This window comes from Strix uralensis, chromosome 4, assembly GCF_047716275.1.
Source record: "Strix uralensis isolate ZFMK-TIS-50842 chromosome 4, bStrUra1, whole genome shotgun sequence".
In the NCBI taxonomy this organism is placed as follows: Eukaryota; Metazoa; Chordata; class Aves; order Strigiformes; family Strigidae; genus Strix; species Strix uralensis.
The window spans coordinates 66,201,011-66,223,804 of NC_133975.1; the positions used below are offsets into that span (position 1 = coordinate 66,201,011).

The 22,794-nt window shown below is 44.0% G+C and overlaps 1 protein-coding gene across 1 annotated transcript in view; it reads right to left on the minus strand.

Annotated features, from left to right (window-relative positions):
- Positions 1-22,794, minus strand: part of SLC4A4 (solute carrier family 4 member 4) — a 235,620-nt gene that overhangs the window by 189,262 nt on the left and 23,564 nt on the right. The window lies entirely within an intron of this gene.

The following is a 22,794-nucleotide window of genomic DNA, read 5'->3' on the forward strand; positions in this document are numbered from 1 at the left end:
AAAGATGTCAGAGCTATGGTCTGCACATGAATCGGTCCGGACTTGGACTCCTCTGCTCCCTTTAATAAATCAAATTCCTTAAGTACCTGTCCTTAAACAATCAATGAGTTTCCAATGGGTCACAGACTTTCATCACTTAGAGCTGTATTTCATTTGAACTAAAAACAGTCCCTGTATTAACAAAAGCAAAGCACTAAATCAATTGAGAAGCTTTGTATACTCAAGTCCTAACCCAAATAACTCTACATCTTCCCCTTTTCCAAAGGCATAGGCAGTGGCTCAGAATCAAGGACTGCTCTCTTCATGCTTCAACTCCCTAATGATATTCCAGTTAGTTCGTACCTTCAGCTTCATTTCTATTTATAAATGAACTGGGAAGATCCTGAAGAAAAGACACAAGAGCTGCTTCAGAAGATTGCTGTTGCTTCTTGCCACTTAGACAACTAATGGGGGTTTTAGGATCGCCCCAAGTGTTTATATCCCTCAGTGAAAGCAGCACTTGGATGGTCCTCAGCAGCTGGCTCTTAGCTCGCTATTTTAGTAACAAATCTACATAACTCCCATACCAATTCCATTTCCTCACAATTCATTGTAACTTAAAATACTGTCATCTTAAACCTTCTGCATTTAATTTTCTGGCTAAAAAATGTTTTGACATTAGGATGCATGCTTTTAAATCAGTCTTTAAATATACCATCACTACATTTAATGTTCTAAAACCCTACCAAAAACATTTCCAGGAGTCCTTAAATCAAGAGCCAAGGCAGTTATCTCAGCCAAGTTTGAAAACAAGTATGCTCTACGTACAGAGAAACACCCAGGTAAAATGACCTAATAATCCTGTCTGTCATTGTGATTGACAAAATAAGAAACCATCAGCTAGAGCTGACTTGTCCAATGTACTGTATATATGTACCTTTTGGCATCACTTATACACTTTGGCCCGCTTATTCCCCTTAAAAATTAGCCAATCGTTCCCAATATTTTTTCTGTTTGATTTAATAAACGGAGATAAGCTCATCACTCAGGACTAAAGCCCGCTAACTTTCCATTCACAGAACAGGCAATGAAGAAACAGTTTTGTCTGGGAAGTCTTTGGCTGTCTGTTTAAACCTGCCTTTCAAGTTCGCTGGCTTCAGCCCTGCGCACAAAGACTTTGTGAAGAAAAGGTGTGCCCACAGCCTTTGCTAAGCCAACCTCCCACTCATGACCAAGGCAATAAAAGCCTGCCTCAACAACAGCAGAGGACAAGATACCACGTTCAACTACATGTCCACCGATATACAGAGATTATTTTTCTGCCTTCTCGTCCAGGGCACAATTTTCCTGTGAGGTCGCACAAGGTATCATTGTCAATGGCAGTGTTTGCCATGTATATGGATAATAAGAACAGCCTAAATTATGATGGTAAAGATTAGAGAATACAGAAACGCATATGCTCAGTGGAATTGGTAGGGTTAAACTTTCCCCGTGGGCAGGTTATTCCATAAATATATCTTGCAGCATTTCTGGTAGATTCCTCAGAAGCCGCTCATGCTGACCACAGCATTGTCAGTCAGAGACGATGCTGAACTAGATGGAAACTGGCAGCTCCTGCATTTCCAGGGTTTTGTGCAGACTACAGAGTGATAAAATATTTGCATTGGATTAAGTCAGGAGTAATTCCATCTAAGCCAGGGAGTTTCAGAGGATAAAACTATTTCAATAGAAAAAAGTAGGTGCAGAGAGACCACAGTTGTACTTGTCTAAGAGGCTTTTTGTGTCTTTTCCTTTGTTGACAAATGGTCAGTGCCAAGTCATCATTTACAAAAGCAGGCTCAACCCTGAACACACTTGTGCACGCAAGTAATCCTCTTTACATCAACAAAATCAATCACGCATATTTTCAGGACTCAATCCTTGATCATGGCTATTCCTAAAGACATTGAGGTTTCAGGGGGTTTTTGTTTTGTTTTAAAAGGATACAGGTATGCAGCTCATTGTAGCTGTTGAACTCAAAGGAACAAATTCCTGCATTACATTCCGTAGTATTACAGCTGAATTAGTCCAATAGCACTGATTTCTAAGGGCAACCACGAAAAACAATTCTGTAGCTCTTGTATTTGTATTCCCTACTTGTGTTCCAGTCACCAAGAATTGGGACTTGTCTGTCCTTTCCATCCACTTCCCAGGAAATTTAGACAAACATCTCAGCAAGCATTACCTGATAGCTGGTTATTAAAGGTCTAATGTAAGTAAACCTATTGGCTTTTCAAACTTGATTAGCAGGTTCTGCATTTTCTAATAGACCTGCCTCAGTTAGCTGTGAAAACAACATTCAATGGGGAGCTGACTTCTCAGACTCCATAAGAGTTCTAATTCAGCCCCCCGACTGAGTGTCTGCCCGCTCACTGTGAAACCACATGCAGGGCCCAAAGAAGCAAATTGCCAAATTCCCGCTGACTTCCCCTCCACTGGCTCGCACTTTCATCTTTCGAAGGAGGCAGAAGCAGGAGGTGCTGAAAAAACATTCAGCTGAGGTAAGACAGGCTCAAGGTGTTGGTTTGTTTTTTTGCAATGTGCACTTAATGTGCTTATCATTAATAATACATCACGTCTGCTTGAGGGCAATGAGCAATCCTGGATCACTCCGATAGCCATATAGGCCACAACAGTCTCCTGATTCGCGTCAAAAGGAGAAGAGGGCTACGGGGATTTCATTGTCTGGGTCAGTTGTTTCTTGTACCTTCCAATACTCCTGATAACTTCTGATAGCACAGCCCACTGCCCTCGAAAGCTTTTTCAGGAGATCTCTAGTTAAGGGTGGAAGGTTAAACACTTGGAGATCAGAATATATGAAAATAAGTGTTGCATTCTACTTAACTGGGAAGCAGCACAAGTTTGTGCTTTGCACAGATCTGTAAGCAAGCCCTGCTAGTCTCTTACCGACTACTACTTCCAGGATGGCATTTTCTAAAATGCCTGGTTTCCTTGCAAAAGCATCCCTTATCTTTCCAGCAACTCCTCCACGCCTGAAACCACCATGCCTATCACATAGAGGGCTGCGAGGAGCCCCTGAGCTGCTGGGGGCCAGGAGAGCAGCAGTACCGGGCAGGGAGCCTGCCCGAGGCTGCAGCGCTGCTCGGGGGCCCTCTGCTGGAAACCTGCCCCCCCCACAACCCCTGCACCCCCAGATCAGCAACCCCGCTTCCCCCCAAGAGAGCAGGGCCAGAGCAAACCCGAGCTCCAGCCCCCTGCCCCCACCCCGAGAGAGGTGAGCGGCTGGTGTCCCCTTTGCAAGCAAGCTGGGCTTTCTGCGGCAGGGCTCGGGCAACAGCCAAGAAAGCTGATTTCATACGCTTGAAGTTGTGTCCATGCTGGAGGGCCTGAAGCCAAACCAGTCTTTGGTCAAAGAGCCAAACACACAGGGCTTTGTTAAAATAAAGAAAGTGTGTTTGTTTATACACCCACAAAAACCACCAGAGCATAGAACGCCGAAACACACACTTCCGCCACCTACAACTGTTGGGATACTGAAACAACAAATACTCACCCCCTCTAGAATGAGGAAAGGTGGAGAGCGCTAAAGAACAGAGTAGCCCAGCCAACTGCAGCACTTCCATGCTTTCAAACACATTGCCTCTCCTCTGCTTCAGAGCCACCTCATGCAGAAAGCAGGTCAGAAGGGATTTTTTCACATCTCAGGACAGAAGAGAAATCATTGGGCTAAAGTCACCCCTCTTTTAGCACAAGGTTAATTGTATCTGCATGAAAATGGGGTACAGAACTGGAAGCACTTCTCTGCTGTGTGATAGATATGGGTGGACTGCTAATGAGAGGGGCGGTATTTACGTCGGGAGGATTTATTCTTTTCCCAGTTTCTCCCCCAGCTGTTATTTAGATGAGTTTCTTTCTCTTCCTCGTTCCTCAGCTATTGGCATCCTGGGCCAAAAAGATGAAAGCTCAGAGGCATGGGCCAACATGCCCTCCAGTCTCTTTGTAGAGCACCTGTACTGTGATCCATACTGATTCTTCTGAGCACCAAATCCTTACAAAGTATTAACTATCGTCTTTACCAAAATCCTTTTCACTGTGCACCAGCTCAGGAAAGCTTCTAATATTTTATTGCTGACTGGAAGGACATGGAGGAATCTCACCCACTCTCAGTGTCAGGCCAAGTCCACCAACATGACTAGCACAGACAAAACTTAGAATTTACTGTCAAAAATCAGGAGCCCCCTCAACAAGCCTTCTTACCCTCTGGTTGAAGATACCTTCCAAGAAGCAGATGGTGGTAGGCATTAGGGTTGAGGCAACATATATCAGGAAAGCAAACTCTGCCTGCTTCTCTGAAATTGAACCCTTGACTCTCCTTCACTGATAGCATCTGGTCTTGAGCACTGAATATCCTGCAGGAGGGTAGCTTGAATGGCAGGTCACTGTGATCTTCTTAATCCAAGACTACATCTTTTCCTGATGCCAAAAAACCCCAGCTGCATACATAACTGTGCCCACATGTCAACCCCCCAAAAGGTGGAACACGGTAAGGTGATTCTGAAACACAGCTTTCCATCCAATGCAATTGTTCACAAGAGATAGAGGATATCTCTAGGCTTAGCTAAGGGTCTCAAGTCTAACAGCTTTCTAGCTGGTAACCTCCAAGATCAGATACTAGAGTCTTCTTCAAAAGGTGTCCTATATCTGACAGCCTCCATCAAGATGAAATGTTCTGCGGACACCTCCACAGGGTCTTGGAGATGCCAAATGGCAGCAGCAGGAAATCTGAAATACAGCATGCCACAGTAAAAAGCAATTTCCTTGTGAAATCCCTCCTGCTGGGGAATGCTCTCTTCGCAAGCGAAACACATCCAGAACTACACCACGGGATCTGAAAGGCTTTGCTTATGGCTGAATCTGATGAAACGGAACAAAACTTTTTTGATGGTATAAGCCACAAACTGAATATTTATAGGAAAAGCCTTTAATAAATACGTTTGTCATCTCAACAACCATGAAGTCAAGATATGGGTGGTTCCCTCTTGTTCTAAAGGCAGCATCAGTAACACAGGTACTGTATTGATACATTACCAACTTCTCTACCTAATCCAACCATATATACACCTGAGCATCCTTCTTGGGTGATGTCCTGTGATAGGTATTTGAAAAAAGCTGTAAAACTATCACAACAGGAAATTACATTGTAAAGTCCACAGAGATCTATATTGCTTAGCTCCAGACAATTAATCATTAATTGATTTCCAATACTGTTTTGGTTATTGTTCTTGGAACACTGTTTTTCCCTTACTTAGCCAATTTAAACAACAGATATTAATCTAGATGTTATTTCTTCTTCTTCTCCTCAGCTCATCTCAGCTCTTTGACTTTAACCATTTTTCTATTGTAATAATACAGACTCTTTATTCCCAGAGAACAGCGTTTCCATTGATTAGCTTTTAAAGTATTCTCTATTCCCCCCCCCCCGGGGGGGCCCTCTTTTGATATGGAGAGATAGGCTACACAGGAGCAACTGGTACTTGCAATAAAGTTAAACTAAGTTGATCATATTTTCCCTTCTGTCATTTAATTTCTAAACTCTAGGTCATTTTTGTGCAGAACACAATTTTTAATGCTATATACCAAAGGTTGGTTTGGTAGTTTAATTTTATTTTTTTTTCCCCTCTGAGAAGGGCTTCAGTTTATTATCCTATTGTCTATTCTGGTCCTCAGAAAAGTTTGCTTTTCTTTTCAAATAATTAAACAGCACCATGATCATTCACTATTTTGGATTTTCACATCTCTTGCTCCTTTTTTATATAAACATATCCTAAACAAAACATTTAAAAACAAATATTTGCAGGTCATACTTAGCCAGAAATTTGAAAGCTTTGAGGACATAATGATTTTTAAATCATGTTTGGTAATTCTGACAGAAACAGACTATTTTACATCAAACAACAATTCCTTGGGAGCACATGTAACTCCAAAAGGTCTTTGCCACTTTATAACTGACTGAAGAGCAAAAACATCCTAGGAAAAAAAAAAGAAAGGGAGAGTGAAAGTGAAACTGGATGTGTTGTCCAAGCCAAAATAAGGAGGGGGAAAAAAAAAAGAAATAATCCTGCATAAAATGCTTTTGCTCTTTTTCGCTCAGAGATTACGCACAATCACAACTGTTATTAGCAAAGGGTTTGCCCTGTCCGTCTTGGACAAAGGCTGTGCTCCAGGAGCCATGACACCTTTGCTACTCTCACAGACAGCAGTCCTACAAAAAGGTTCAGGTGCTAGGGGACTATTTTTGCAATGGAAGGATCCTGACAAAAAAAAACACCACCAACAGCTACCTCCTCTCATTACAACATTTCATGAGGGAGTGGCACCGCTGTTGGAGACCTTCTCCCATCATAATGCAGTTTTAAGAAACACAGGAACAAGGAAAGGGAAAGCAGAGCACAACAACGCTGCCTGCGAGATGACTGCTCAAAAGCTATGAGGCTAGAAGGCAAAAAGCATCACAGAGTTGGCTGCTCTTTCAGTGCTCTCCCCAGCCCAGCAGCCTTCTGCTGCAGCAGCTTCTGCAAGCTCAGGCAGATGAGGAGTATCCCGCAGCGTGTAGCCCCAGATCTTAGGGATTCATCACAAAGGAAGGGAGAAGCAACCTGAGCTGAAATCACCCAAAGGCAATGCACTCCAGCTGAAGACCTTTGGATAGATACTTCTAGGTATGAAAACCTTCTCTGGCCAATCCTGTCCAGTATTCTGACCGTTGTTCCCAGTATTCAGCAATAGCTGAGCCATGTGCTTTATGTAAGGCAACACCAGCGAGTTCAGAGGAACTGCACCGAGGAGAAATCTACCCACAAGACCTGTTGCTGAAACCACCTATTTAAATACCTCTTGCGGTTACCTCCAGCAGCAGTCCCTAAAGAAGGCTGCAGCGAACAGCCCACATCAGAGCAAACCCCTATCTGCTCTCCATGGGAAGGAGGCAATTTGTTGAGCAGAAGTTCAAGGGCAAGGACTGCCTGATGCTCTGCAAGCAACGGTCAGGGCAGGCAGTAGAGTCTTGTTGTGAAGCACCTCAGAAGCACTTATCTGCAAGAACAACTTAGGGGACCTGGCTGCCACGTGAAAGAGAGAGATGAAGTATGCGATTGGCCTCAGCTTCTACAGACTTCCAGTAAGCAAAATAAATTCAAGGCATATCAGCTTAAGACTAATAGAAATTAAGGCACTGTATGAAATAAAAATGTGCAGAAACAATATCTTTTGCCTTAAAAACTAATAAACTCAGGCCTCACCTCAATATTTATGTAGCAACAGGAGATGACTGTCTTGAGACAACACTGTTCTGTGTGCTTTACGGGACTCGGGGCATGACAGAGTATTGACAGATATGAAGGGTCAGCATGTTCTGGTGGAGCATTTTAAGAAAATAGTAATGCTGTCAAAGGGCAAGCTTTCATTTTATGCTTACATAACACTAGAATAAAATATTTCCTTTGGAGAATCTCACATATCATTTTACTAGTACAAACATACAAGGAATATCTCCATCTCTGAGAGCCTTGAACTTTTCGCCTGCATTTCGCCCCCACACTCACAGTCCCATCTCAAAGCTCCTGCCTTTCCCCACCAAGGGACCTACCAGGTCTTCCTCTGAGACTAGAGCATTTTCTTACAAAGTTATCATCTGCAGTAGAGCAGCAAAGAGTTGCTTTCCAAGGCATGATTTTGTCAGCATTTTCAGCCTTGCTTTTGGTGGGAAAATGCAGCCCAGGACACTAATATCCTTTGTTTCTCTACTGCAGCGGAGACAGCATAATATATGGCCGAGCACAGGTAGTATATTCCTAGGCCTATTTGCAACTATTCCAGGTGCCACCTATGTCCTAGAACTAGCATTAGCTCAACCCTTTTTCCCCCTGAAATCTATTAACACAATGAATATGACAGTGAGATCCCAGAAGGGTGAGGGTCCCAATGTGGTTCCAAGTGTACAAATGCAGAAACAAATTCTCCACCTGGAGCATCCGCTTCTGGGACACCCTCCCTGACACAATCCAATGGACCAACCAGCTCACAGACAGCCCAGTGGAAGCCAAAGCTGGAGTAAAACATACAGAAATGAGAGCAAAGACACCAGGTTGTGAGCTGATCGCTGGGTTCAGTTAGGAAGGTGGGGGAATGGCCCTTGTGTGCAAAGGGGTCCCCAAACACACACCATGAAGAAATTTCTGACTAACCTCTCCTGTCAGTGCACAGCTGCTTCTTGTTGCCCCTCAATAAGTATTTTACAAGTCCCTGCACCAAAGGAACAGGGACTATCTGTTGGGCCAGGCCAGGGCAGCCTCCTGATCCACAATGGCATCAGAGGCAGCAAGGACACTGATGCAGCAGCAGCAGTTGGGGAGGCTGTATTTCCATCACTCAGGACAAGGTCTTCTGGGATTTTCCTTCTACCTACCTGTCTTATTTTGTGAGGTTAACTTGCAAATTCCTTCTCACATTAAGACTTCTTGCTGAGTTGACAGGGAGATTCCAAGGGATATTAATTGTTGTTTGAAATCACTTCAAAGGACCTTTTCCCCCCTCTTGTATTAATAGCCGGAATGAGGAAATTGGTTTGAATTTCATACTTACATCTGCTCCCCAAGTCTTTGCACATTTCAAAAACCCATCTTAAACCAAACCTGTTTCTATTAAAAGGCTCCTACTCCACACAAGCACTCGCACCAATTCCTTTCCACTTCCACACATATCTATAGCCCCACGTTCCAACTGGCAGCCAGAGGTGCCAGAAATAACCACAAGAAAGGCTGCCATGAAATCTCCAGCCAAGTTCTGAAAATCTAGGCACTTTACACAAGCACCTATGCTTAGAGTACTTCATCTGAAGTCAACCTGAACTCGGTCTTAGAAGATTTGCATATCATGGATCAAATATCAAAAAATGTAAATTCAATTACTGGGTTTTTTTTCATAAAAACATACAGGGTAACAGTTGTTCTACAATCCTGTTAGTGCATACTTCTGACAGTCGGCTGATGTTCCTGCCCCACTGGCACTAGCTAATGGCTGGGTTTCATTCTTAAGTGGTTCCCCCCCTCCCTTCAAAGTCTATGCTACAGTGATTTTGGAAACTGGGTCAAAATGCAATTACTACATTCCCATGCTTTGGGGTGGGGAAAGAAAATAAAAGGAGGAAGAAAGGTAAGAAGAAATACTGTTGGCTGTAAGCCAGCGTTCTGCTTCTCGCCTTCTCACCTGCGCTGCTGCCCCGAGCGCTCCCACAGCAAGTTGTTGTTTCGCAGCAAGGGCATCTGGAAAGAGCGAGCTTTGTCCTAATGCTGGGTTTCTTGGCCAGACCCAGCCCCTGCCACCCTCACATCTATGCTGGAGGGTGGGAGCAAGCACAATATGCAGCTGGTGACAGGGGAAAGACCCAGAGAGTGGGGCAGCAGTTCCTGCAGAGGACAAGCTAGGTTTTCTCAGCAAGCAGCAAGCTGTAGGAGCAGCTCAGATCTGCAGAGCTCTTTCCCAGCTTGCCATCCCCATCTTTTCCTTTCCTGTGGCATAAGCATATATTGCAGTACTTCAGTTCCCCCACTCCACCAAGTGTTTGCTGGTCTCAAATGATTAGTGTGCCTTCTTGAATAGAGAACTAACCATCAGCTGCTTCCTACGTGACCTTGCTACTCACTGACTTGAATTTTGCAAAGTCATGCACCTTCCTGTACTAGCAAATTATGTTACTTTTGCAGAGATGTCAACAGACTCTCTGCGTTTTTTCTCTCACCCATCGGTTTGCACAAACCAACTATTCATTTACTTATTACAAGAAAACAGCTTTACTAGAAGCATCTGCTTTTGGTGTCATCATCTACTAATTCGGCTGACAAAACGCAAACTCTGCTTTCATGTGTAAACATTTTCCACAGGAGAAGGAAAATATTTGCTGTGTGTTTAGACATGCCCTTATTATTGTCACACTTATAATACAATCTATCATACCTTATCAAATTGCATATCTTCAGCATGCAGATGGTTTGTGACGACATGTTTAGGAGGCTTTCAAATATGGAAAAGGGAATGACTCAAAGACTTATTTATTCCACATCTTCCTAACTAGGTCTGTCTGAGAAACACAGAGCCCATTATACATGTCCCCGTCCTCCTCCGCCTCTCATTGTTTCTTGCACACACAGTTATCATAAACCCCTTCCCTCTGCTGCTCCACTCCTCGGCTTTGTTTTCCACAGTTCTCAGAATATCAGTTCCAATTCTGCAGCATTTGCTGGCTCTGCTCCAAATTAATAATTGCAGGTTAGAGTTGGGTAGTTACGGCTGCAGATTAAGGCCTAAACACATTCAACAGTTTCCGAGAGATACAGACAGACATACAACCTTTCTTTTCCTAACACTGAACACAGTTTATCTTGCTGTCACAACGTTCCAAGGAGATGTTATGCCACTTATCTTAACGATTTAAACAGATCAAAAAGTTGGCTCAGCAAGAGCATTTGCCACTGACAACAAACCACAAGCCTGATGTTATCAAAGAAGTGTAATATGCTAGCACAGGCTAGACAGATCATACACAGGATAAAAAAATGAATTTTCATGAAATCTTTCTGTAATCATCCACATAGCATCAATTAAGCGAGCAATAACACAAGGCAAATTGGACAGGTTTCCACTGGATATTTGTATTCTTTCAAATGTGTTGCAAGGCAGAGGATTTCACACCCACTTGAGAAAACCCAAGAGCTTGCTTTCAGAGGACTTTCCTGCTCCTAAGACTGTCTAGAAAGCTCTCCTGCATTACTGTAACAGAACCTGGTGCAAAAAACCTTGCACCAGAGAAGAGTCTTATACCGGTTATGTCCTGTATCAACAGGAAAAACTCCATGAAATACCAAGTCTGCCACAGAGGGAAAAGGAAGTGTTGGGATTTCAGACTGGGAGTCACTGCATCCCTCCTGAATAATTCTGCTTCTTGGTGTCCAGTCTCAAACAAGGCTGCCCAGACCTACCTCCAGTCCGTCCACAGATCCAGCTGCTCCATTGGGTTCCTTTAGCAGGAGGAGAAACGGTGGTTCGCAGCAGCTCACCTTCGACATTCGCTCCAGCTCAAAGAGAGAGGCAGAGCCCAGCAAACATTGTCCAAGCTTGGAGGAACACTTTTTAACTTCAGGTCTGTTATGACATTTATTGTGGCCCCCTTCTTCCCTCCCCTCTGCCCCCCCAGGGAAAGGGATCAAAATAGTTCCCCCCTGTGACATTTTGCTTCATTTGACCAATCGACTGTGGGAGCGTCTCTGTTAAAGCCCTTGCTAGCCAAGCAAGAGCAGCAATACCAGCCACCATTGGGGTGAGCACAAAAGCAGGGGCAACACTGGGAAAATCTAACCTTTCTGCTGCCAGCAAAGGGGGCATGGGGTCCAGAACAAATAGGAATATCCCACTACTACAATTTGCTTTGCATATGCCTTCAGTGTAAGCTGAGCCCTTCCCCTAGTGACACTGTAACTAATACGTGTCAGCTATCTGTCTGTGGTCCAAACTGCCCATCTTGGGGCTGACTGGAACTACTCTGGCCTTCTCTCCTGCCTCCGGCAGGCTTTCTTCAAGCACCTGACCCTTCACCCCACTCACCTCATTTAATCCCTTCCCTCATCTATTTCTCAACACGGTCCCTCAACAAGCCAACTACACTTGCTTTTATCTAAGCCCTTACCCATACTCCTGCTGTGGGACCCCATCACCTTACAGCAGCACGCACATGTACATGTGAGGACATACAAAATCATCATCAGCTTTAGGCTGCCAAGAAGCATAAGCAATAACAAGTTTCGCCATGCTGAGAAGGGAGAGCTGCATCCAGCTCCAGATGAAGACCAGATCACACCTGCCACCAAAAAAGAAAGAAGGTAACAAAGCAGAGCTGGGATGGAGAGATGGGAGAGTTGGGCTTGCCAGTCCCCTTGCTAAAGGGGGAAGAAGTGCCTTGGAGGTCAGAAACAGCCATCCCATCCACCTGGCCCATCCCTCCATGGTAGAGTGCAGCAGCCAGGCTGTCGCCTCAGGGTGTTAGCACAGGCAAATTGAACAGCAGAGCTGTTACAGATTTGTCACCCCCCAGCTGTCTGCTGCGCTAGGTAGCTTCAAGTCTAAAACGTTTGCATGTACATTTCCATGCTAGGAGAAAAGCAGAAAGTCTTCACAACCAAGGGGCACTCAACAGAGTGTACACCTTACTTCCAGTTCTACCTAAATCCGTCACATACCTTACTTAGCAGTTACTTCTCCTGGTAGACAAACAAACAGAGCACATATTCAAGGCAAGTGTATGAGATAAAATACAAAACTCCAAAGCTGTTCCCAGGGAAATCCCTTCTCCCCTTCATCTTGGACACTGCAAGTCTTCTGGCAAGTATTTAATTTCCAGCATGAATCAGCTCAGATCATGTATGGCTAAAGTACTTTTTTTTTTTTTTTTTAAAGTCGTTGAAGCAAGCGTAGCTGTGGTAACAACAGCTTTCATTATAGCATTTGGATATTATTGCACAGAACTTGCCAGCATCCTGCTTTGACTGAGACCCTGCTGTGCTGTACAAAGGCAGACTCAGAGACAGCCTCTGCTCTAAAATGTTTAGTATCTAAGTGGACCAGGCACACGGAAGAGGTGCCATCATGTGTGATTTACAGACGGAGGTAAAGAGGAATGGACTAATTCATCTGCCATCTGCAGCACAGAGGGAACAAAACCAGCTTTAGCCATACTACAGCACCTTACCCATTTTCTTCTCACCCCAAAGTAACCTCCAGGCAATGGAAACTCATTATTAACCTCCAGTTAAGCCTCAGAAGAGTTTTTACTTTCATAATTAAACAACACTTACTTTTTCTTGCTACCTTTTTGCTAGGACTTTTGGGAAAACAAGTTTTAAAACTTTTTAAAACGTTTTTGATTTAAAGAATGGTAATAAGTGATAGAAATAACATTCAGACCAGCACGTTAACTGTGCAGTGCAGAAAACTTTGCCTGTTTTTTGCCCCCAGAAGTTAACCAAGGAATAGTTTCTACATGAAGAGAAAAATTCAACAGGTCTGAACGCTCCAATACAAAGCTTTTGATTTACAAAGCTACCCAATATGCAGCTCCCCTAAGCAGTGGTGGAATCAAAAAAGAAGACGGCTTTTGTGCTTGCAGCTGCAAGTGTCTTTCAGGCAGTACCTGACACAGAGAAGCCTTCCTTCTCAACCTCACAAGGTGACCCTATCTATCTCCAAGCCTATCATCTTCTGACTGCTTTCTCTCTCCATTACACTGGTACTTTTGCTGGTTTTCTTGTTTGCAGACAGTCCCAATCCTTCCGTTGCCTCATTTCTGCAGTTTGTTAGGCCAGTCGCCATATGTGTTCTCTGAGCCGTTCCAGCTCCCCTTCAAGCCTAGATGTGCAGCTGTAGCGCCCCTGAAATATTTCTCATCTCCCACAGCCTACTTACTTGAAGTTTAACAGGGTCCTTATCTGTATCTCAGGTCTAATGCAGCTCTTAACGCACATCCCCTTCCTTCAAGAAGGTTTCTCCCAACCCCATTGCTACACCTTCCCACTTGAAGCTCTCCAAGTACACTGCCAAACTTGTCACCATAAAAGTAAGGAAGAATAGAAGTGTCAGTGCCAAAAACCAGCAAGCCTGGTTTTGGTAAGCACTGCAGGAGAACAAGAACTCCACAGCCACACAGTCCAAAGCACCAGACTGCACAAGCTCACCATACCAATGCAAGACTTCCATCATTTTATGGAACAATGTTTATGACTGACTAGATATCATCTAGTCTGCCACAGCCAGCTCAGTTACCATGTGCTCTAAGTATTTGGTTTATGAAACAGAAGCATGGCTGTGTTTTCATACCTGGTCCAAATGAAGTCGGTACTGCCAAATTATCTGATAATATACAAGTCTGATACACCTGAACTCATAACCACAGCCTGATAACTAGCCTGTCATGTTATTCTGTTTTGGTTTTTCTTTGGAAAGCTGGAATGGCACCCTTACATTAACTTGTACTTAGGAACAAAGCCGAAACAATAGTGCTACCAGTCCAAGAACACCTAGTGAAGGATTGAATTGTGCTCGATTCAAACGTACAAGAAAAAAGAAAAAGAATGAAAAAACATAGAAGAAGAACACAGCAGAGTATTCAGCAGTTATCTCTCCTTTAAGACATAACAGTTTGTAAGGATTTTGGTACACTGGAAGGAACTTACTGTTGATGTCACTAAAACTCTGTTTGGAAGGAGTAATATTCCAAATTCAGTGTGCAGCCATCACAGAACCCAAGAGAATTTGAAATTCTTCAACTCCATGGAAATTAATACCACATAGGGGAGGGTGCTTTAAAACAAACAAAGCTATTTTTAACTGCCTATTAAAATGTACGTTTCTGGCTTCTACAGCTAGCAGTTTTCAGACAAGTAACAGGGCATACTAAAGCACACTGTGGCACTGAACACTTGAGATGTGCCTTTAAAGATAAATTGCAGAGGAAGATACAAAGGTTAAGTGAAAGCTAATTCCTTCTCTTGAGAGCCTGCTTCACAGCACAGGACATACAAAACCTGCCCCTGCTGAGGCAGGGCATACACCAAGTGCCAGGAAATAGGTGTAAAGCTGTGGCAGGAATACACTCCAGAGGAGGCAGTTGATCATGGAAAGATGTGTTTGAAAGCCAAGGTAAAACTGCTTACATAGCAGTTCACTTGCTCTGCCTTAGGTAAATTCAAGACACTGCTACCAGTTTCTCTTTCTTACGTAGTGACAAGAAGAGAAGCAGTACCAGGCACTGCTTTTCAGGGATGCACAAGTAGGCTCCCTCAAACTCAGCTGCCTGTGTTGAGCATCAGCAGATGCCAAGAAAAGTGGACTGCAGCCTCTCTCTTCGCTACTCCCTTTGAGATTTGCTTCTTTCTGCTCCTTTCAACATCAGCAGCCCATCGCTTCCCACCCTTCAGAGTTGCCAAAAAACTGGAGGTGGGAGCAGGTCATTCCCACCCAGAGGCCTGCCTGGTCTCTCAGACCAAGCAATGCTAGCCTCTAGTCCATGCTCCGTGCCCAGTTCTGTGCTCCTTTCTCCAAGGCCCTCTTTGGGAAGAGGGGAGGTTCACACCACCCCATCTTGCCAAGCCACAGGGATCACAGGCTGGAGTCAGATCGCTGCTCAGGCCAGCCCCATCCCAGTCTACTAGCTTTCACCACATGTCAGTATTGCCCTCTAAATCCCTACTGAAAACATGAGGAAGCAGAACATTCTCTTGGAAAAGACCCAGTTCAGTCCCAAGCATATTTGTTTAAAGATGTTTCAAAAAGGGAAAAAAAAAAAAATCTATTTCATCTGTTGTAATTGTTGAGGTAGCACTGCGAATCTATTTAAAATGCTCTATTATACCCATATGTCATAAAATTACTAGTTTACATATACCCTGTCTACAAGTCTGAAGACTTGAACCATGCACTTGCTGAACATATTTTATTCATCTCATTTTTGGTCAGTATGAAGGGAATTATTGTCAAGAGCTCTAAAGAGGACCTGTCACCATTCCTGCTGGATCAGAGACAGGTAATTTAAAATTACTTCAAAGGATGCAGAGTTAGGTTATAAGCAATGACTCAGAGGCCCCCACTGAGTCCCACCATAGCAGTGAAAAAGATATGAAGAAAGCAATCGGGAGGAGAGAAAGCAGGGATATAAGGCCCCAAAATTAATACTGGTGAGGAAAGCAGAGGAAAATGATATTCAAAGAATCAGACAGAAGAACATCTACAGTGTAAGTCATAGGTTCTGCTTGCTGAATGAAGATACTTGTCCCAGCCCTTCAGAAACAACAAAATCCCCTATCAGCTATAGGGCTTGCTCTAGTTCCCATTAGGGTCAGGCATCTGCAGCCTGTATTTATAGAAATGCTGCATCCTCACCGCACCGGCTCTTATATAATATTGCACGCATTGCTTCCCTTTGCTTCCATTATCTCCGATTACATGCAGGCAGTGCAACGTGATGCACTGAGGAAAATGACACTTTGCCCAGCTAGCATGCTACCAATGCTGCCAACGAGTCCTCACAAATCCTGCCCTGCGATGACAAGCTGCTCACACGAGTGGTGTGTCGCAGGGGGTGGCAGAGGCACTATTGGGGACTGAAAGCACAGGCAATTTATTCCTGAGGGTGACACTACCCTGCTAAATGGCCTGAGCAGAGGCATTTTGTTGCACATGGCCTCAGTTTCCCTGACTGTCCCAGTTGAACTCATAGTCCTGTTGTGGCTTTGGTGGGAGAATCCCTGCCTTGAGGAGTTTACGGACAAATTAAGTCTCAAGAGGGAAATGACAGGAAAGGGAACAAAGACAAGAAAGCATCATATATAAGGAGTTCGACTGTTCCAAAAAGATCACCCCCTTTTTCTTCAGGCAGTACTCTGTCCACACCACCAAGCATCCAAGAAAATCCTTTTACCACCTGAAAGCACTTATTAATTTCTATTGCTCTTCTGGGATTTTTTTTGTCTTTTGCTGTTCACTCTTCTGACACATTGCGAACCATGGACTACAGTGTGGTTTAACAACAGATCATCCAGTTATATACTTACAAAAATATTTTTTTTAAGCACTTTCTTTGTGATAGAGAGGATCACAGACAAAAAAGACACAGGATACTACAACACATAATGTCCAAAACCTGCCTCTTGCAGGATAACACCACTCACTCCTGTTGGTAATATTACAGGAGGCAGGTAACAACACACTGTTTAAGCAGGTAATTTTGTGAGGCCTTTTTATATAACAGTTACCTAAGACCTATTTCATATCAGGACACAGCATGACAGCTTGAAATGGTTCACATTCCTGTGTGACCAGAAATTTCATCAGAAATTCCTACTTTGTTAGCTACTTTGCCAAGTTCCCAAATATCAGCAGAACACTTGAATGTCTATGTATTTCCACACGTCTTTGTGCCTGGCTTTGCAGGAGGGTGTTACGGTTTGAGTACCATGTCTACACGCTCTCTGCTGCACAGACAGGTGGCATTTTGTGATTTGGTTGTAAAGCAGCACCAAACTCACAGACCATGTGCATCATTCACTTGAACCAAAGAGAAATCATCCACATTCAGACTAAATCATCACATTTAAATGCCTATCAATCGGTATCTCTAGTTCAGCAGACCTTTGCTACCAAATATGGGGAAAAAAAAAACCCCAAAACACAAAACTCAAGATCTGTGTTACTAAGCTAGTAGTACCTTTCCATCAGTGTCGTCCATCTTCTTCTGTCTTCCCTCAACCACCACCAACTTGATAGCTGCTTTAACTGCACATCATTCCCTTCTCCCAGCTGCTAAGCACATAAGTGGGATGAAAAGGAAGCCCAGATGCTTCTAGTTTCCTGCAAGAAATTCCCCCTTTCCAGTTCTAACAGCCTTACTGCAAAATTAGGAGCAAAAAGAGCCTATTGGACTACCCAGGGGAGCTGGTAAAAAGCATTTGTTAAGAGGGCCTGAGCGCTGGAAATGGAGGGGTGGGGGGGGGGAAGGAGAATGCAGTCATGAAAATAATCTGCAAGGGATGACTTTCATTTTCAAGCCGATGTATAAGAACTACATCACCAAAGCTGCAGGTCTCCCTGCTTTTTCCCATCTCAGGGATTTTGGCCATTCAGTCCACCTTGACAGAGAATGGATGAAAACCTTCAAGCTGTTCAGACTGCAGAGATCTCTTGCATTTATGTTCTCCCCTTTATTCAGCATGGCACATATGTGATTATGCAGGAAGAGCTAGACAAAAATGGTACCTCCTGGGCTGTAAATTATTAGCCAGTCTCCTGTCTTCTGTGTATCCTGTCCATATCAAATTCCTGTGGTGCGCTACACCCAAGTATTATTTTTTTTCCATCTTTATTTTCCCTTCCAGCCACATATACAAAGTTTCACCACATCTTTGCTGGTATCATATTTTTTCATATCATAGAATCACAGAATGGTTTGGGTTGGAAGAAATCTTCAAGATCATCTAGTTCCAACCCCCCCTGCCATGGGCAGGGACACCTTCCACTAGACCAGGTTGCTCAAAGCCCCGTCCAGCCTGGCCTTGAACACTTCCAGGGAGGGGGCAGCCACAGCTTCTCTGGGCAACCTGTGCCAGTGTCTCACCACCCTTACAGTCAAGAATTTCTTCCCAGTATCTAATCTAAATCTACCTTCTTTCCGTTTAAAGCCATTACCCCCCGTCCTTTCCCTACACCCCCTGATAAGGAGTCCCTCCCCATCTTTCCTGCAGGCCCCCTTTCAGTACTGGAAGTCCGCTCTAAGGTCTCCCTGGAGCCTTCTCTTCTCCAGGCTGAACAACCCCAACTCTCTCAGCCTGTCCTCATAAGGGAGGTGCTCCAGCCCCTGATCATCTTTGTGGCCTCCTCTGGACCCGCTTGAGCAGGTCCGTGTCCTTCTTATGCTGGGGTCCCCAGAACTGGACACAGGACTGCAGGTGGGGTCTCACGAGAGCAGAGTAGAGGGGGAGAATCCCCTGCCTTGACCTGCTGGCCACACTCCTCTTGATGCAGCCCAGGATACAGCTGGCTTTCTGGGCTGTGAGCGCACATTGCTGGCTCATAGTCACTTTTCCGTCCACCAATACCCCCAAGTCCTTCTCCGCAGGGCTGCTCTCAATGCACTCATGGCCCAGCCTGTATTTGTGCTTGGGATTGCCTCAACCCATGTGCAGGACCTTGCACTTGGCCTTGTGGAACTTCAGGAAGTTTGCACAGGCCCACCTCTCCAGCCTGTCCAGGTCCCTCTGAATGTCATCCCTTCCCTCCAGCGTGTCGACCGCACCACACAGCTCGGTGTCACTGGCAAACTTGCTGAGGGTGCACTCAATCCCACTGTCCATGTTTCCAACAAAGATGTTAAACAGTGCTGGTCCCAACACCGACCCCTGAGGAACATCACTCGTCACCATTTTCCACTTGGACATCGAGCCATTGACCACAACTCTCTGAGTGCAAACATCCAGCCAATTCCTTACCCACTGTGTGGTCCATCCATCAAATCCATGTCTCTCCAATTTAGAGACAAAATGTCATGTAGGACAGTGTCAAAAAGCTTTGCACAAGTCCAGGTAGATGATGTCCGTTACTCTTCCCTTATCCACCAACACTATAAGCCTGTCATAGCAGACTACTAGTTTTGTCAGGCACAATTTGCCCTTAGTGAAGCTGTGTTGGCTGTCACCAATCACCTCCTTATTTTCCATGTGCCCTAGCATATTTTCCAGGAGGATCTGCTCCATGATCTTGACAGGCACAGAGGTGAGACTGACTGGCCTCTAGTTCCCCAGGTCTTCCTTCTTTACCTTTTTAAAAATGGGGGTTATGTTTCCCCCTTTCCAGTCAGCAGGAACTTCCCCGGACTGCCACGGCTTCTCAAATATGATGGATAGTGGCTTAGCCCCTTATCCAGCAGTTCTCTTAGGACCTGCGGATGCATCTCATCAGGTCCCATGAATTTGTGCACCTTCAGGTTCCTCAGGTGGTCTTGAACCTGATCTTCTCCTACAGTGGGCAGTTCTCCATTCTCCCAGTCCCCACCTTTGCCTTCTGCATCTTTGGCAGTGTGGCTGGAGCAACTGCTGGTGAAGACTGAGGCAAAAAGGTCATTGAGTACCTCAGCCTTCTCGATATCCTGGGTAACCAAGTCTCCTGTTTCTTTCCGGAGTGGGCCCACATTTTCCCTGCTTTTCCTTTTATCACCAACATACCTATAGAACCTTTTCTTGTTGCCCCTGATGTCCCTGGCCAGACTTAATTCTATCATGGCTTTGGCCTTCCTAACCTGATCCCTGGCAGCTTGGACAACTCTGTAGTCCTCCCAGGCTACCTGTCATTTCTTCCACCCTCTATCCTTAAAATTTATTGCAGGAGTTGCTGCAGGACCTAATTAAAAGCAATTATAATTATCTCTGTAGTATTTCTTCCCACACATCAGCATGAATAATCAACTAAAGACACCAAAACTCAAAAGGAATTTATCTGTGATGCAAAGACATAAAAAAGGCTGCTTCCTCTCTGAGCTGACACCCAGTTGTCACATTTTAGAATTGTCACCGGAACACTATAAAATGTTATGTGCCACAAACGTCACTGGCTGAAGTAGCCCAGATTCAGAAAATAGGTTTCATTTTTCTGAAGCCAAGAAACTTGACCACTGCTACTTCCAGTTCTGCTGTGCATTATTAAAAGGTCACCACAAGCAAGAGCTCTAAAATGGTCTCTGCAGTTCTTTTTAACAGGATCTTTCTCCTCCTTCTTGTATTGAAAAGCAGTGAAGTTTATCTCAGTTTAGTAAGCATTATCTCCAAGTCTGAGTTGGCACCCAGTGAAATAAGTGGGGGAATTCATTTCTCCTGAAATCACTTGAAATTCTTTGCTAACTCAGACAAGCATCAGGTTGAAAACCCTGCCAAAGCCTTTTCTTACTAATCGACCAAAGCCTTTAGATTACTCCCTCATACTTGAGTTTGAGTGGCCAGACATTTTCAGCGGTGATTTAGCAGCTTGCTGGAAAATCCTCCCTCTTCTGCCAACCTGCCAGAGTCTCCGTTTGTTGACCCTGAGAACACAGTACAAAGGCTAAGCTATTTACCAAAGCACTTTCCCCGGTGTGGGATGGAGTAAGGTGCGTCTAGAAGAAGAATAAGAGTAGGCAGTTAAGCAACAAGGGAGCACTGCTGCAGGCATGAGTGGTTTATCTTCTGTTTGATCTCTTCTGCTAAGGGAAGACAAGAATGGACTTAATAAATCTGCATAAATGCATGAAAGAAACAAACAACTGTCAGGAGTCTGGGGTGATTTGGGAAGTGAAGACAACTGTTGTTACCTGGCTGCTCTGACACAGTGAAAAACTCACATTATAAAAAGCAGTCATTACAAAGAGAGGGGTCCTCTTTTTAAGATGAAGAAGCATCTAACTAAACAACAAGATGGAATGAAGTAAGAAAAGTTATTCAAAATAAAAAAAAACCCTCCTATAAATATTTTGGTGGGAATATTTCCTGATGAAATACTCCAGACTCCTTAGTGTGGGAAGAAGAAATCCTTTCAAGATACCATGGTGTCAAAAAAAAAAGTACCACGCGTGGAGATTCCTATGAGAACTTTTGCCAGTGTTTTAACTAGGATGTCTATTCCTTGCTGCCTACACGGCTTTAATGCTAAGTCATCCTCTCTTTTCCTCCATCATCAAGGTTCTTCATCTACCTCTATTTTGCTCCCTAGCACATGGCATTTCTGAGACTGTTCTTCAGCCCCAGATCTTTGCCCCTCCCCAGATCCCTACCAATGCCACAATTATTTTATCCCTTACCTATATATATTACTTGATCTCTTTGATGAGTTATGCAATGTTTATTCACCATTTGATCTTCTCTGATTGTATCATAGCAACAGACAACAGTTTATAGTGAATATTGTGCGAACACTCCAACAGAACACGTCTTTGAGCCCTGCTGGTTTCTTGGGTAATGTTACGCTCTTTGGAACAATAACACTAGTCAACACATTATCTTAATTTTATGCTAAAATTAGAGCAGTTGAACATTATTTATTTCAAGTCCGCTGGTTTTCTTGAATACCAGGAAGCAGCGAAAATGTGTCACATGCATTGCAACCCATAGAATTTCATCTGTGACATTCATGCAATACTGTGCAAATCTGCGCAGTTGGAACAGAAAACATGGCAACCACATGAAGTAAAATCTACATGTGCTCACCACATTCCTTTATCCAAATACATTTGTAAAGGAGAGACCTAAAACCTTTAGATTGAGGTTCAGAAGAGCTTCTCCAAGTCATAAAGAAAACCATGTTCCAACAAAGACACCTTAAGTACTACAGAAAAACATAACTAATCTTTCCTGTCCCTAGATCGAACTCACTCAGTCACTTGATCATACTCCAGTGTTCTCCAACAGGAGGACTGCAACTGTCCCGTGAGCTCTCAACAGTGAACCCATACATCTTAGAGGTTAATAGTTCTGCAGGCTGAGATAACTTCTCCCACATGTTGTAAAGTCACCTTAACCTAATGAAATGTTTTGAAGTGGAAAACAAATCTGGACAGCTCTTTGAAAGGATCCTCTTTCATCCCCATCATCCTTCTGCATGTTCATTTCCCACCTTATGCTATCAACCAACTTACAAGAAAAGTCGGTTTTAGTTAGGTCTGAGGGAGAATCTCTCTCAAAACTTCAAGCAAAAACAGGAAGCAAGATTTATAATGTTGCAGCCCTGTTCCCCTTTGAATTGCTCTTAACACTCTTAGTGTCATTAGCCAGCATCATAAACCATGAGTCAGTCTACCCCTCGGGTAGCTCAATTTCTCCGAAAGCAGTTTTGATCAGCAATGAAACACGGCTCTCTTACTGCTGCCGAAGGTGCCGTGTTAGGAAATAGCACTAAACACAGCTCCCATGGACTTAAAGAAAAGATATTTCATATGTCTTTTCCTATGTACAATAGCATAACGCTGGAGTCACAACCCTATACAGAGGATTGCACTGCAGCTATACAAATTCCTCCAGTTAAGACCCAAACTGCTGCATTTTTCATAGCTGCTGACTGAGCTTTAGCCTGTCTCCCAGAATAGGCTGCATTCTAGCAGCAAGCAGAACAATTCTGACATATCTTACCAAATCAGTCAGGCAGGTATAATGCTTAAATAATGTTTAGCATCCACATTTATTTTATGACCAAGGATTCCTG